Raw genomic sequence first — 17,186 nt, forward strand, 5'->3', positions numbered from 1 at the left:
TGTGTCTCATTTTGCCTCTCTCAGGCTTAATTTCTAAATAATCCCATTTTTCAAGATAAAGGAGATAAAAAGGGGTACTCTGAGATTCTCCCAGCAGATGTGAAATCCTGCCTAATAATTGTAGCTGCAGATTTCTCTATCAGAAATTGATTTGCTGTTAATGTAGTCTAGTGCTTGCAAAGTCATACGCCTTTGGGATTCAGGCAGGTGGTTTTAAACGAGTGACACTGGGTGGGACCTCTGGCCAACTAAAACCCTACAGCTCATTGAAGCTGTTGTTCAGCTTTGAATGTTGCCACGTGTGGAGAGCAGGTTTTTAGGGTGGCCAGAGCTTCCAGTTTTTCCAGATAAAGTATCTGCTTTTTATGTGAAATCTCTTGGATTTTAAATGTTGCCAACTAATTGAAAAGCTTAAAAACTATTGTCTAGAATTAAAAAACAAGTCTGGGCCGGGCGCGGTGGCTCATGCCTGTAATCCCAGCACTTTGGGAGGCCGAGGTGGGTGGATCACGAGGTCAGGAGTTCGAGACCAGCCTGGATAACATGCCAAAACCCCGTCTCTACTAAATACAAAAATTAGCCAGTGTGGCGGTGTGTGCCTGTAATCCCAGCTACTTGGGAGGCTGAGGCAGGAGAATCACTTGAGTCTGGAAGGCGGAGGTTGCAGTGAGCTGAGATCGTGCCACTGCACTCCAGCCTGGGCGAGAGAGCGAGACTCTGTCTCAAAAACAAAACAAAGCAAAACAAAAAAAACCCCAAGCCTGTTGGAGGGATAGTTTCTGGCTGCCAATTTTTACCACTGGTTAGGACTCTTTGACACCTGACTCCAATTGTTCTTCAGCCTTGATTGTTGAAAATGAGCTGAACATTTACCGGGCACTTTGTTTGTGTTCTACCTTTTTCTAAAAGCATTTAAAGATGCTTTGTTATATATAAACTAATACATTAAAATTAGAAGCAGGTGGAAGACAAAAAGTTAAAACAACTGCAGGATAGTAAATGGAATCAGAATGAAATGATATATACACATAATGTCAGCGGACCTCAAACTGGGCATGGAGCTTGCTAGCAATTGGCATAACACAGAAGCCTTATCAGTTATACCACTTGTAGTATCTTTAAAACAAACTGTTTAACAGTGACGCAGCTCTTCCTGATGCCAGGATCAGAAGGACACCTCTCAGAAGGGTCTTCAAAAGAACACACTGAATCCTATGACTCTCACTACAGTGAGAGCTTTATAGGATTGTTCTTCCTGTTGCTCTCCATTAAAAGGCTGATAGTGGGGCTGGGGGCCGTGACTCACGCCTGTAATCCCAGCCCTTTGGGAGGCTGAGGCGGGCGGATCATGAGGTCAAGAGATCAACTATCCTGGCCAACATGGTGAAACCCCGTCTCTACTAAAAATACAGAAGTTAGTTGGGCGTGGGAAGCTGAGGCAGGAGAATTGCTTGAACCTGGGAGGTGGAGGTTGCAGTGAGCCGAGATCGTGCCATTGCCCTCCAGCCTGCTGACGGAGCGAGACCTCTTCTCAAAAAAAAAAAAAAAAAGAGGCTGATAATGGTAAAAGTGTAGTCTGGGAAATGAGATACTAGCAATGGGACCTTCGGTAAGTTGCCCTATTTTTCTAAACCTGTTTCTTTATCTGTGTAATGAAGATAATTATATTAATATAAAGCAACCACTCTCAAAGGACCGTTGTGAGGCTTAACTGGTACAGTTTGAATAAAGCACTTATTGCAGTTCTTGGTATCCAGTCAGCATTCTGTAAAAGTTGGCTGTGGTGAGTTAGAGAATTGCTAGCAGTGAGAGCTTATTTGTCAGAATGATTTAAATGTGACTGTCCAAGATTTATTTATGGAACTTAAATGTTTTCGTTTGCCACAATGCAATTTTTTATTCCACTTAATCTCTGGTCACCAAGAAAGTGTTGAGTTACTTATGTACAGAAGATTTTGCAAGGCTCTAGGGGATGGGCCCTGCAGGGAACTTGTATTTTGGTTAACTAGGTAAAGACACAATACAAGACAGGGAGCACCAAGGGCCATCTGAGCAAGGCTGAGTCGATCCATTGAGGGGTTGTCACAGTGCGCTGATACCAAACTAAGACTTCACAGTGATCCACTTTATTGTTTGGCAGGTGGAATTTTATACTTTGAATCGTTCCAAACGCTGTACAAGAATATTTCATGCTATGCAACAAAGTAAAATGAGGATTTACCTGAGTATTTTTTATGAATCATTATAGGAGCGAGGTGAACAGCAACAATTAGTCATGCTTTGCAATTTGTATTAATTAAACCTTAGAACATGGGGTAGTTAGGTTGAGCCATCCTTTGCATATTTTTTCATTACAGAGAGTCTTCTCAGCTGGCCTTGGGGCATACAGAGAGATGGAGATCTGCGTAAGCAGCCTTGCATCCTGGGTGTTGAAAGTGCAGGCCATTATCCTCCCGTCTGACCTCCAGGATGTTAGGTGGCCTTTCTGTGCCTCAGTTTTATCATCTGTAAATTGGGTATGTTTATACTAGTGCCTAGTACATAAGGAGTGCTGCAAAGATTACATGAGTGTCTTTAAAGTCCTTAAAACAGTATCTCACACATAGTAAGGATGGCATATGTTAGTTACTATCATTAGTCCCTCTTGGAGCAATGTATATTAAAATTTTAAAGAGAGCTCTCCGGTCAGGATTAGACATGCAGCCTGTAGTTTCAGAACAAAATGCAGCTGACTGTGTACGTGGGGATAACTTGATGATGCTCTGGAGCTCATTAGCTCATGGCTGTGGAATGGATGGGGGCATCTGGAGGGTCCCTGTTTCAGACTCAGAAATTGAAAGCTCAGCCCCAGCCTCAGCTCCAGCTCACTTGCTCTGTTGATATATGGCGAGTTCTTCAGTGTCTTAAAGTTTCTTTGTGCCTATAAAACAGGCTTAACCCTTCCATTCTTGGTGTGTGCTAAATTTTCATAAGAAATTCAGGAATATAATGGTTGGATGAATGAGTTATATTTTAAAGATTCTGTTAAAAATTAAAGGAGATGCAAATGTCACAGCTAAATATTATTGCTTTGACTTCTAGGTTTTTGTAGAAATCTAAATATATGGTACTCACCATATGAGAAAATTAAGTTTTGCCTTATTATATAATAACACAATAAGGTCTTTCATTAATTGTTAGATTAAAAAAAAAATTTCCTGGAAATAACTTTAAGATTGAGCATGAAGACCCAGAAAATGACTTCATTGCCCCCTACGTTGAGTCTCACTCTGTTGCCCAGGCTGGAGTACAGTGGCACAATCTCAGCTCACTGCAGCCTCTGCCTCCTATATCCAAGTGATTCTCCTGCCTCAGCCTCCCAAGTGGCTGGCATCATAGGCACACACCACCATGCCTGGCTAATTTTTGTATTTTTAGTAGAGACAGGGTTTCATCATGTTGACCAGGCTGGTCTTGAACTCCTGACCGCAAGTGATCTGCCTGCCTTGGCCTCCCAAAGTGCTGGGATTACAGGTGTGAGCCACCACACCTGGCCATTGCTCCCTATTTCTATGTTTCCCTCAAAGAATTGACTTGAATCTCAGTGTGGTTGTAAACTCTTCCTAATCAATTTCTGCTCCTTGTGCTGACAGCATTTTCCATACACGTTAGACTTGCTTTTTTGGGAGAGTTGCTCTGAAGTGAGTGGTTCACAGAGGTGAGGGCATACACTGGCTGCATGTAAAAATATGCCCCTGCCCTTACTGCTGCACATGCAGGGACAGGGATTGGGGAGCCTTGCAGTAGAGCCAGGTGCTCAGCCTACTTGTGTCTAAAGATGTGGGGCTGATGTCGTGCATTCTGTATAGGAGTAGTTCATTTCATGTTCTCCTTAAAGGATAATTCTTGGCCATTCTCACACATTTATTCTTCACATAATATTAAGAATCATTTGTTAACCTCTAAAAAAAAAAACCCATTGGTTTTGAATGTGATTGCAGTAAACATATAGATTAATTTTGGGGAAATTTATACTTAAAGTCCAGTAATGTGGTACGTCTTACTTTTTTTTTTCTTTTTTAATGTCTTCTCTTTTTTACCTCAGTAAAGGAATTATTATTATTCTTTTTTTGAGATAGAGTCTCGCTGTTGTCATCCGGGCTGGAGTGCAATGGTGCGATCTCTGCTCACTGCAAACTCCACCACCCGGATTCCAGCAATTCTCCTGCCTCAACCTATTGAGTAGCTGAGATTACAGGTGCCCACCACCATCCCCGGCTAATTTTTGTATTTTTAGTAGAGATGGGGTTTCACCATGTTGGCCAGGCTAGTCTTGAACTCCTGACCTCAGGTGATCCACCTGCCTCGGCCTCCCAAAGTGCCGTGATTACAGGCATGAGCCACTGTGCCTGGCCAGTAAATGAAATATTGTCCTTTTATTTATATGGGTCCTACATTTCCTGTTAAATTTATTCCTAGATATTTTATATTTTGTTTTTGATTGCTGTAGTGAATAGACTGTTCTCAAATTGTATCTTGTAACTAGTATTTACTTATTATAGAAAAGCTATTGGTTTTCTTACATTTATTAGTGGGCTTATGAAGCCCATTTACTGAGTTGCCTCAAAATGGAACTGATGTTACCTGCATTTGTTTTGTGAATAAAGGAAAAAAAAAACAGTATGAGAAACTTACATTTTAATTTTATTCTCTGTTAGACTCTAAAGTGCATCCTGGGTCCCTCTTTTTTTCATTTTTGTGTCCCTAGTACCTGTCTCAGGATTTGCCATGGTGCATGCACAATTAATATTTGTAGAATATTTCTTAACTTTCTTAATTCCATAATAGCTTTCTCTCTTGGCTTTTTCAGAGAAAAGCAACTATATTATTCCCCAATACTAATGATTTTGTTTTCTTTCTAGTATTTTTTTCATTTTAATTGTTATTAGTTTGGCTAGAACTTTCCGTGTAATATTCGATGATAGTCACCGTAGTAGACATCCTTATTCAGTCCTGAATTTAATGGGAATAACTTTAATGTTTTACTCTTTAATGTTTAATGTTTACACCTTGTTTCTCCATATCTTCTAGTATTTTCTTCAATTGCTAGAAAAATCCCTGTTATTCTAGTAATATATTACTGAATTTAATTTCTGTTTTTCTTATGATTTTGTTTGTACTCACATTTTCTTTATTATTTTTTGTTTATGCTAGCCTGATAAAGTGAATTTTAAAATTTTCCATTTTTTTTCCAAAGAGTATAAATCATGTAGGAATTATCTGGATGGTCCTTGAAGGTTTGGCAGAACTTACCTATAAAACTGGCATGACAGCCTTTTATTTATTCTTCCTTCTTTCTTACTATTTAATGCTGTACAAGTATTATAGGAAGAAAATTTAGAATGTGGCAGATGACTAGTAAGTAGACAGATTACCTGAATTTCGACTCTCCTATGAAAAGCACTTATGAACATTTTGGTTTACGTCCTTCTAAGCATTTTCCCCATTCATGAATACACATAAATATATATATCAATTACATAGATTATCTTAAAGAATGTTATTCTATGTTATGTGTTATTTTGTAACATTTTGAACATCTTTCTACATCAGTTAAAATAAGTCTACATCATTTTTATGGGCTGCATAGTATTTCATTACATAAATATATAATGTATTTAGTTAATTTTCTCTTAGTATTTTGTTTCCAGTTTGCTTTACTACATAAAAACTTGAGTGATTGTTTTTATTTAGACATTTTTTGCTTAATTTATCTGATTTTCTTATGGCATAGTGCTGCAAATATAATTACTGGATCAAAAGGTAACGAATATTTTAAAGTACATTTGGCAAATTGCCTTCCAGTAATGTTACATTTACAGGTATCAATTACAGGGTATCAAGGTTTCATTTACCCTTAACTGTCACTGAAAGATTTCTAAAAGAAAATTATCTGATTATAATTTGGCATGTGATTGCAGCAGGGCTCATTTTCCTGACTGGGATGGGTGAGGAAAACCTGGAGTATTGCAGGCACTGCTATTCACCGTTGCACTTAGGCAGGTTTCAGAGGCTTATGGACTGGTTGCCAGTTCCACACTCTTTTCCCTTTTGTCTGAACAAGGGCTAAGAACCCACATTTACTGTGTCTCTCTTGCCACCCTCCCTGCCCTGAGAATGCCAGAAGGAAAAGCCAAAACTTTGGAGTAGCACTTTAAAAATTCTAGGTTGAGTATCCCTTATCTGAAATGCTTGGGAACAGAAGTGGTTAGGATTTTGAATTTTAGATTTTGGAAAATTTCTTTATATACTTACCAATTGTGAACATGTCTAACCCGAAAATCTGAAATCCAAAAGGCTCCACTGAAGATTTCCTTTGAGCATCATGTGGGTGCCCAAAAAGTTTTGGGTTTCTGAGCATTTTGGATTTTATGTTCAAACTATTTTTTTTAAATCAAAATAAAATGTGTTACATGTGAAAAAAAGTTCAAAGAGTACAAAGGCAAAACAGAGATGGAAAATTTCAACCCCATTTTCTAGAGACAAACTACCATTTGCAATTTGTTATCTACTTTTCCAGGCCTAGGTGGCTGGTTGCTTTTGTTGGCTTGCTGCTTTCTCTTCAGGAGCATCAACTGGGGAAGTGTCATTTTATCTTTGTTTCTATGTTGCCATTGACAGCAGGGGAACTAACAGGGACTGAAAAAAAAGGCTTTGCTTGCTTTGTTATATTTAATTTCATAACAGTTCTCCTACTAACATGCTATTTTACATTTGGAGAAATGGGAAAGAGTTTAAATAGCTTATGTAAGGTGGATAGATAATAAGTGGCACAGTTGGGATTTGAACCTATTTTGTTTTCATGATATTTGCTCCACTATCAGGAACCTCGTTTGCCTAAACTTGTGCTAATATGGTAACCACTAGGCACATGTAGTAGTTTAAATTTAAAGCAACTAAAATTAAATAAAAATTAAAAATTCAGTTCTTCAGTTGCACTGCATTTCAAATGCCCAATAGATACATGTGACTAGTTACTATTAAATAACATAGATAAAGACCAGATAGATAAAGAACATCTGCATTATTTGGAAAGTTCTATTTGACAAAGATGGATTCACTAAAATCTGAAAAACATGGATATGATAAAAATCATGGCTCTTTTTAAAAATTTAAGCTCTATGCTAGCACATTTAGGAGATCTGTATGTTCTAGATTTAGAAATATAGTTCTGAAAAACCTAGTTGTTCCAGAAATGGGCAAACCTGCTAGGTCCAAATTTGTTTAATTTTTAAATTTTTCCACACATTTTCTTTTATTCAATATTCTTTATATTTGAAGTGGATTTCTTGTAGAGAGCATATAGTTGGCTTTTGTTTTTTGATCCATCTGATAATTTTCTTTTTTTTTTTTTTTTTTTTTTTTTTGAGACGGAGTCTTGCTCTGCCACCCAGGCTGGAGTGCAGTGGCCGGCTCTCAGCTCACTGCAAGCTCCGCCTCCCGGGTTCACGCCATTCTCCTGTCTCAGCCTCCCGAGTAGCTGGGACTACAGGCGCCCGCCTCGTCGCCCGGCTAGTTTTTTTTTTGTATTTTTTAGTAGAGACGGGGTTTCACCGTATTAGCCAGGATGGTCTCGATCTCCTGACCTCGTGATCCGCCCATCTCGGCCTTCCAAAGTGCTGGGATTACAGGCTTGAGCCACCGCGCCCGGCCTGATAATTTTCTTTTAATTGGTTTATTCAGCCCATTGATGTTCAAAGTGATTTTTTATATAATTGGATTACTAGCTTCATATTTGTTACTAGTTTCTATTTGTTGTGCTTGTTTTCTTCCTATTTTTTTTGTCTTCCACTGTTTTTCTGGCTATTGTGATTTTAATTGAGTAGCTTATCTGCCATTTTCTCTATTAGCATATTATATTTCCTTTATTACTTTTTTTTTATTATACTTTAAGTTCTGGGTTACATGCGCAGAATGTACAATTTTGTTACATAGGTATACACGTGCCATGGTGGTTTGCTGCACCCATCAACCCATCACCTATATTAGATATTTCTCCTAATGTTATCTCTCCCCTAGCCCCCCACACCCCACAGACCCCAGTGTGTGATGTTGCCCACCCTGTGTCCATGTGTTCTCATTGTTCAACTCCCATTTAGGAGTGAGAACATGCGGTGTTTGGTTTTCTGATCTGGTGATAGTTTGCTGAGAATGATGGTTTCCAGCTTCATCCATGTCCCTGCAAAGGGCATGAGCTCATCCTTTTTTATGGCTGCATAGTATTCCATGGTGTACATGTGCCACATTTTCTTAATCCAGTCTATCATTGATGAACATTTGGGTTGGTTCTAAGTCTTTGCTATTGTGAATAGTGCCACAGTAAACATATATGTGCATGTGTCTTTATCGTAGAATGATTTATAATCCTTTGGGAATATGCCCAGTAATGGGATTGCTGGGTATAATGGTATTTCTACTTCTAGATCCTTGGAGGAATCACCACACTATCTTCCACAATGGTTGAACTAATTTACACTCCCACCAATGGCGTAAAAGCGTTCCTATTTTTCCACAGCCTCTCCAGCATCTGTTGTTTCCTGACTTTTTAATGATCATCATTCTAACTGGCATGAGATGGTATCTCATTGTGGTATTGATTTGCATTTCTCTAATGACCAGTGATGAGCATTTATTCATATGTCTTGTTGGCTGCATAAATGTCTCCTTTTGAGAAGTGTCTGTTCATATACTTTGCCCACTTTTTGTTGGGGTTGTTTGCTTTTTTCTTGTAAGTTTGTTTAAGTTCTTTGTAGAGTCTGGATATTAGCCCTTTGTCAGATGGATAGATAGCAAAATTTTTCTCACATTCTTTAGGTTGCCTGTTCACTCTGATGATAGTTTCTTTTGCTGTGCAGGAGCTTTTTAGTTTAATTAGATCCCATTTGTCAATTTTGGCTTTTGATGCCATTGCTTTTGGTGTTTTAGACTTGAAGTCTTTACCCATGCCTGTGTCCTGAATGGTATTTCCCAGGTTTTCTTCTAGGATTTTTATGGTCCTAGGTCTTACGTTTAAGTCTTTAATCCATCTTGAGTTGATTTTTGTGTAAGGTGTAAGGAAGAGGTCCAGTTTCAGTTTTCTGCGTATGTCTAGCCAGTTTTCCCAACACCATTTATGAAATAGGGAATCTTTTCCCCATTGCTTCTGTTTGTAAGGTTTGTCAGAGATCAGATGGTGGCAGATGTGTGGTGTTACTTCTGAGGCCTCTGTTCTGTTCCATTGGTCTATATATCTGATTTGGTACCCGTACCATGCTGTTTTGGTCGCTGTAACCTTGTAGTATAGTTTGAAGTCAGGGAGCGTGATGCCTCCAGCTTTGTTCTTCTGGCCCAGGATTGTCTTGGCTGTGCGAGCTCTTTTTTGGTTCCATATGAAGTTTAAAGTACTTTTTTCCTGTTCTCTGAAGAAAGTCATTGGTAGCTTGATGGGAATAGCATTGAGTCTATAAATTACTTTGGGCAGTATGGCCATTTTCATGATATTGATTCTTCCTATCCGTGAGCATGGAATGTTTTTCCATTTGTTTGTGTCCTCTCTTATTTCCTTGAGCAGTGGTTTGTAGTTCTCCTTGAAGAGGTCTTTCACATCCTTTGTAAGTTGTATTACTAGGTATTTTATTCACTTAGTAGCAGTTGTGAATGGGAGTTCACTCATGATTTGACTGTCATTGTTGTATAGGAATGCTTCTGATTTTTGCACATTGATTTTGTGTCCTGAGACTTTGCTGAAGTTGCTTATCAGCTTAAGGAGATTTGGGGCTGAGATGATGGGGTTTTCTAAATGTACGATCATGTATGTCATCTGCAAACAGATACAGTTTGACTTCCTCTTTTCCCTATTTGAATACCTTTTATTTCTTTCTCTTGCCTGATTGCCCTGGTCAGAATTTCCAATACTGTATTGAATAGGAGTGGTGAGAGAGGGCGTTGTCTTGTGGTGGTTTTCAAAGGAAATGCTTCCAGTTTTTGCCCATTCAGTATGATATTGGCGGTGGGTCTGTCATAAATAGCTCTTATTATTTTGAGATACGTTCCATCGATACTTAGTTTATTGACAGTTTTTAGCATGAAACGCTGTTGAATTTTGTTGAAGTCCTTTTCTGCATCTATTGAGATAATCATGTGGTTTTTGTTGTTGGTTTTGTTTATGTGATGGATTATGTTTATTGATTTGTGTATGTTGAACCAGCCTTGCATCCCAGGGATGAAGCTGGTTTAATTGTGGTGGAGAAACTTTTTGATGCGCTGCTGGATTCGGTTTGCCAGTATTTTATTGAGGATTTTTGTGTCGATGTTCATCAGGGATATTGGCCTAAAATTCTCTTTTTTGTTGTGTCTCTGCCAGGCTTTGGTATCAGAATGATGCCGGCCTCATAAAATGAGTTCAGGAGGATTCCCACTTTTTCTGTTGATTGAAACAGTTTCAGAAGGAATGGTACCAGTTCCTCTTTGTACCTCTGGTAGAATTCGGCTGTGAATCCATCTAGTCCTGGACTTTTTTTGGTTGGTATGCTATTAATTATTGCCTCAATTTCAGAACCTGTTATTGATCTATTCAGAGATTCAACTTCTTCCTGGTTTAGTCTTGGGAGGGTGTATGTGTCCAGGAATTTATCCATTTCTTTTCGACTTTCTAGTTTATTTGTGTAGAGGGGATTATAGTATTCTCTGATGGTAGTTTGTATTTCTGTGGGATTGGTGGCGATATCCCCTTTACCATTTTTTCTTGAATCTATTTGATTCTTCTGTCTTTTCTTCTTTATTAATCTTGCTAATGGTCTATCAATTTTGTTGAAAAATCAGCTCCTGGATTCATTGATTTTTTTTTTTTTTTTGGTGGGGGGAAGGGTTTTTTGTGTGTCTATCTCCTTTAGTTCTGCTCTGATCTTAATTATTTCTTGTCTTCTGCTAGCTTTTGAATTTGTTTGCTCTTGATTCTCTAGTTCTTTTAATTGTGATGTTATGGTGTCGATTTTAGATCTTTCCTGCTTTCTCTTGTGGGCATTTAGTGCTATAAATTTCCCTTTACACACTGCATTAAATGTGTCCCAGAGATTCTGGTACATTCAGGCTTTGTTCTCATTGGTTTCAAAGAACATCTTTATTTCTGCCTTTATTTCATTATTTACTCAGTAGTCATTCAGGATCAGGTTGTTCAGTTTCCATGTAGTTATGCGGTTTTGAGTGAATTGCTTCATCCTGAGTTCTAATTTGATTGCACTGTGGTCTGAGAGACAGTTTGTTGTGATTTCTGTTCTTTTACATTTGCTGAGGACTGTTTTACTTCCAATTATGTTGTCATTTTAGAATAATAAGTGCGATGTGGTGCTGAGAAGAATGTATATTCTGTTGATTTGGAGTGGAGAGTTCTGTAGATGTCTATTAGGTCCACTTGGGCCAGAGCTGAGTTCAAATCCTGGATATCCTTGTTAATTTTCTGTCTCGTTGATCTGTTTATTACTGACAGTGGGATGTTAAAGTCTCTATTATTGTGTGGGCGTCTAAGTCTCTTTGTATGTCTCTAAGAACTTGCTTTATGAATCTGGGTGCTCCTGTATTGGGTGCATATATGTTTAGGATAGTTAGCTCTTCTTGTTGAATTGATCCCTTTATCATTATGTGATGGCTTTCTTTTTCTCTTTTGATCTTTGTTGGCAGTTTTATCAGAGACCAGGATTGCAACCCCTGCTTTTTTTTTGCTTTCCATTTGCTTGGTAGCTCTTCCCCCATCCCTTTATTTTGAGCCTGTATGTGTCTTTGCATGTGAGGCAGGTCTCCTGAATACAGCAAACTGATGTGTCTTGACTCTTTATCCAGTTTGCCAGTCTGTGTCTTTTAATTGGGGCATTTAGCTCATTTACATTTAAGGTTAATATTGTTTTGTGTGAATTTGATTCTGTCATTATGATGCTTGCTGGTTATTTCGCCCATTAATTGATGCAGTTTCTTCATAACGTCGATGGTCTTTACAATTTGGCATGTTTTTTGCAGTGCCTAGTACCGGTTATTCTTTCCATGTTTAGTGCTTCCTTCAGGAGCTCTTGTAAGGCAGGCCTGGTGGTGACAAAATCTCTCAGCATTTGCTTGTCTGCAAAGGATTTTAATTCTCCCTCACTTGTGAGGCTTAGTTTGGCTGGATATGAGATTCTGGGTTGAAAATTCTTTTCTTTAAGAATGTCGAATATTGGCCCCCACTCTCTTCTGGCTTGTAGGGTTTCTGCTGAGAGATCTGCTGTTAGTCTGATGGGCTTCCCTTTGTGGGTAACCCAACCTTTCTCTCTCACTGCTCTTGACATTTTTTCCTTCATTTCAACCTTGGTGAATCTGACATTTATGTGTCTTTGGGTTGCTTTCTCGAGGAGTATCTTTGTGGTGTTCTCTGTATTTCTTGAATTTGAATGTTGACCTACCTTGTTAGGTTGAGAAAATTCTGGATAATATCCTGAAGAGTGTTTTCTGACTTGGTTCCATTTTCCCCATCACTTTCAGGTACACCAATCAAACTTGGATTTGGTCTTCTCATATAGTCTCATATTTCTTGAAGGCTTTGTCTGTTTCTTTTTACTCTGTTTTCTCGACTCTTGTCTGCTTACTTTATGTCATTAATTTACCAGTCACCGATACCCTTTCTTCTGCTTGATTGAATCAGTTGTTGAAGCTTGTGTATGCTTCATAAAGTTCTCATACTATGATTTTCAGCTCCATCAGGTCATTTAAGGTCTTCTCTACACTGATTATTCTAGTTAGTCATTTGTCTAACCTTTTTTCCAAGGTTTTTAGATTCCTTGCGATGGGTTTGAACATGCTTCTTTAGCTCGGAAAAGTTTGTTATTACCAACCTTCTGAATCCTGCTTCTGTCAACACGGCAAACTCATTCTCCGTCCAATTTTGTTCCCTCGCTGGTGAGGAGTTGTGTTCCTTTGGAGGAGAAGAGATGTTCTGGTTTTTGGAATTTTCAACCTTTCTGCTCTGGTTTCTCCCCGTCTTTGTGGTTTTGTCTCCCTTTGGTCTTTGATGTTGGTGACCTTTGGATGGGGTTTTGGTGTGGATGTGCTTTTTGTTGATGTTGATGCTGTTCCTGTCTGTTTGTTAGTTTTCCTTGTAACAGACCGGCCCCTCAGCTCTAGGTCTGTTGGAGTTTGCTGGAGGTCCACTCCAGACCCTGTTTGCCTGGGTATCACCAGTGGAGGCTGCAGAACAGCAAATATTGCTGCCTGATCCTTCCTCTGGAAACTTCGTCCCAGAGGGGCACCTGCCAGTATGAGGTGTCAGTCAGCCCCTACTGGGAGGTGTCTCCCAGTCAGGATACCCGGGTGTCAGGGACCCACTTGAGGAGGCAGTCTGTTTATTCTTGGAGCTTGAACACCATGCTGGGAGAACCACTACTCTCTAAGAGCTGTCAGGCAGAGAGATTTAAGTCTAGAGAAATTGTCTGCTGCCTTTTGTTCATATGTCCTGCCCCCAGAGGTGGAATCTAGAGAGGCAGTAGGTCTTGCTGAGCTGCGGTGGGCTCCACCCAGTTTGAGCTTCTCTGATGCTTTGTTTACATTGTGAGAACCCCTACTCAAGCCTCAACAACAGCAGACGCCCCTCCCCCCACCAAACTTCAGAGTCCCAGGTGGATCTCAAAGCTCTATGGGCCTAGGACCTGCAGAGCCAGGCATGGAAGGGAATCTCCTGGTCTGCCAGTTGTGAAGACCATGGGAAAAGCTCAGTATTTGAACAGGAGTGTATCGCTCCTCCAGGTACACACTCATGGCTTCTCTGGGCTAGGAAAGAGAAATCCCCTGACCCCTTTGCTTCCTGGGTGAGGTGATGCCCTGCCCTGCTTGGCTTGCCCTCTGTGTGCTGCACCCACTGTCCAACTAGTCTCAGTGAGATGAACCAGGTACCTCAGTTGGAAATGCAGAAATCACGCATCTTCTGCGTCGATCTCACTGGGAGCTGTCCACTGGAGCTGTTCCTATTTGGCCACCTTGAAAGTGACCCCTTGGTCCAAAATTTAAAGTGAATTAATTATTGATCACCTGTTTTTATCCCAGTGGGATTGGGATACAGATGTTTTAAGGAACATGTTCACTGGAAAGTTTGGACAAATCTATAAGTGGGATGTCCAGAGCAAGAATGTCACCTTTTATCTTTTTTTCCCTGAAAAAAGTGAAGATGATATATATTTATATTTTCCCTACTGTATGTATATAGTCTCTTAAACAAGTGTTAATCTGTGTTTTTAAAGGTAATGTTTTAAGAGTGAATTGGCACAATGGGAAGACTGCCTCTGCCTTCAACCCCAGGTTTTGATTATAGCCCACACTACTGCCTTTGAAAAGCCCTAAGTGCCTCTCTTCCTGATGTGTGTGTGCAGATGGGCTGCTGGGTAACTTTTGATAACACTGAATCAAGTTGGGGAAGAAAACTTGTGTCCAGGGCTGATGTGATACAGGTTTGCAACGCGGAACTGAGCATGAGCACGGGGCAGAGTAGAGAGAAGGAGTTTGTGACTCAGTCAGCTTGCTTTTTTTTTTTTTTTTTTTTTTTGTGGAGACAAAGTCTCGCTCTGTCATCCAGGCTGGAGTGCAGTGGCATAAATCTGGGCTCACTGCAACCTCTGTCTCCCGAGTTCAAGTGATTCTCCTGTCTCAGCCTCCCGAGTAGCTGGAATTACAGACATGCGCCCCCACACCTGGCTAATTTTTGTATTTTTGGTAGAGACAGGGTTTCACCATGTTGGCCAGGCTGGTCTCAAACTCCTGACCTCAGGTGATCTGCCTGCCTTGGCCTCCCAAAGTGCTGGGATTACAGGTGTGAGCCACCACCTTCATAACAAGGTTCAGATCTTTGGCTTATGAAGTTGCTCATGAAGAATTTGGTGGTGAGTTAGAGAAACGGGTACTGGTCTCTGTGTCTACGGAATGCATGCCTGAGACTAAGAAAACACTTTGCTCCTTTTGCCTTACATTTAGTAGGCATGTATTACATGCCTGATGAATATATGAATCTGATGCCTTTACATATTTAAAGAAGGAACTGCCCCCAATTTCCTGGGAAATCCATAGTGTTGAACTGTTGATGTGGCTAGAAAGTAACCTGGGTTGTTTTCCAGTGCTTTTCAAACTACTGAAAATTTTGCTGTGCAATATTTAAAACTGTTAGTGCTATTAGTAAAATTCATAGTATGTACTAATATATATATAACATACATTAGTATAATCTATATTATATATAGATTAGTGTAATCTCTCTTCCATCATCTGCATTTTATGACTTTTTGTTTCTAAGTTGGCCTTAATTGTATTCTTCCATGTCAGGAAATGTTAAATTGGCTGTCGCATCAGGCTAATTGTATAGGGAGGCAAGATGTTGGGCAGTAAACAAGATAATTCCTGAGTTTAAATTGGAAACGTTGATGATTGCATTAACTTTCAGTCCAGCAAAAATTCTTAAATTGATGCTTTAGGGTGCTGGATGGTAATTCGGGTGTGTTAGAAAATTACAGGGAATCACAGGAATGTGAAATCATTAAGAAAACCACAGTTGTATTTACCACCTGCCAGGTGGCAAGGCCAGAGGCAGAACTGGGGTGTTGAATAAGACTGAATGGGCCACTTGGCTGCGTTACGAAGGAGTTACTGTATCTCCCTGGGTTAGAAATAACAGACCCAGGGGTGCATGCAGACCAAGGGCAAACCTCAAAAAGTAAATATACTTTAATTTCTTTAGGGAGAAAGTGAAGTCCTACCATGATTGGTTGAAAATATTTTTATCTGGACTAAGCTGTTGGCTCTGCCATCACACATCACTAGGGAGAGGAGCACTGTCCATTAAGGTGCCCTCACCTGGGTGCATTTGCTGGTGGCATCACTTCCCCCAGACTCTCTGGGAGCAGAATCAGCTTGCCACAGGATGTGATTTCCCATAAAATCCCCATACATAGGGATTACTTTGCCAGTGAATGCTGGCTTTGGTACTCTCTCTGAGTTCCTCTTTAAGAGCCCAGGCATAATTGTGTCTCTGCTTTGGCAAATGACACTATCTTGCCTTTGGTTTGGTACACTTACGAAAATTAATTTGGAATGAAATGTAATTGAAGGCCATTTACATCCGATGGCCAGATCTATTAGAACAGAGCAGTGTTGTGGATTGGGAAATGGAAAGCATTTGAGATAGTGTCTGGGAAATACATTCAATGCATAGAATGTCACTGCCTTGTCTAATAGCCTAATTTAAATTACTTTTTTGCTTTGCTATTGCATTAGATTGTTCCAGGTAAACTGTAGTTCAAGAGGAAGGAAACTAATGGTAAATAAACACTTAGGCATCCTGATACATCTATTATCATTTGTATAAGAATTGGAAAACTTTAATGAAATTTGTAGTTTTTGATTCCTCTGATGAAAAAAGAGGACTGTAATTCACCTTTTGAATTTATTGGTTCATTTAGCCTGTAGGGACTTAATTTCATCTGAAGTGGTCCTAAAATGTTTTATTCTAAGCAGACAACATCCCTGGTGTTTTTATTTCTGCCTTTCTACAGTTTCAGTTCTTTATCTTTAAAAACAAATTTGAGATATAATTTACATAACATAAAATTCACCATTTTAAGTATACTCAGTGATTTAAGTATACTGGTCACTGAATTATAAAGTGATTGTAATATATACAATTCAGTGGATAGTATACTCACAGTGTTGTGCAACCATTACCACCATCTAATTGCAGAATATTCCTATCATCCCAAAGGGAAACCTAAACAGTTTATTTTCTTTGTTTATTATTATTATTTTTTTAGATGGAGTTTCATTCTTGTTGCCCAGTCTGGAGTGCAATGGTGCGATCTTGGTTCACTGCAACCTCCGCCTCCCAAGTTCAAGCGATTCTCCTGCCTCAGCCTCCTAAGTAGCTGGAATTACAGGCATGTGCCACCATGCCCAGCTAATTTTGTATTTTTAGTAGAGATGGAGTTTCACCATGTTGGCCAGGCTGGTTTCAAACTCCTGACCTCAGGTGATCCACCTGCCTCAGCCTCCCAAAATGCTGGGATTACAGGTGAGAGCCACCGCGCCCAGCAGACCTGAACATTTTAACAGTCACTCCCCATTCTTCCTTCTTCCACCCCTGATAAAAACTAATCTACCTAATATGCCTATAG

The 17,186-nt window shown here is 39.6% G+C and overlaps 1 protein-coding gene across 2 annotated transcripts in view; it reads left to right on the plus strand.

Moving 5' to 3' along the window:
- GNAQ (G protein subunit alpha q) overlaps positions 1-17,186 on the plus strand; it is a 327,552-nt gene that overhangs the window by 55,409 nt on the left and 254,957 nt on the right. Inside the window, exon 1 of one of the 2 annotated variants that reach the window (XM_033237037.1) lies at positions 13,675-13,782. The exons of the other annotated variant lie outside the window; for it this stretch is intronic. The gene's annotated coding sequence lies outside the window, so the exon portion shown is untranslated. Of the gene's footprint in view, positions 1-13,674; positions 13,783-17,186 lie in introns of those variants that run through there. 2 annotated transcript variants of the gene reach the window in all.

Source organism: Trachypithecus francoisi, unplaced genomic scaffold, assembly GCF_009764315.1.
Source record: "Trachypithecus francoisi isolate TF-2019V2 unplaced genomic scaffold, Tfra_2.0 Lachesis_group16, whole genome shotgun sequence".
In the NCBI taxonomy this organism is placed as follows: domain Eukaryota; kingdom Metazoa; phylum Chordata; class Mammalia; order Primates; family Cercopithecidae; genus Trachypithecus; species Trachypithecus francoisi.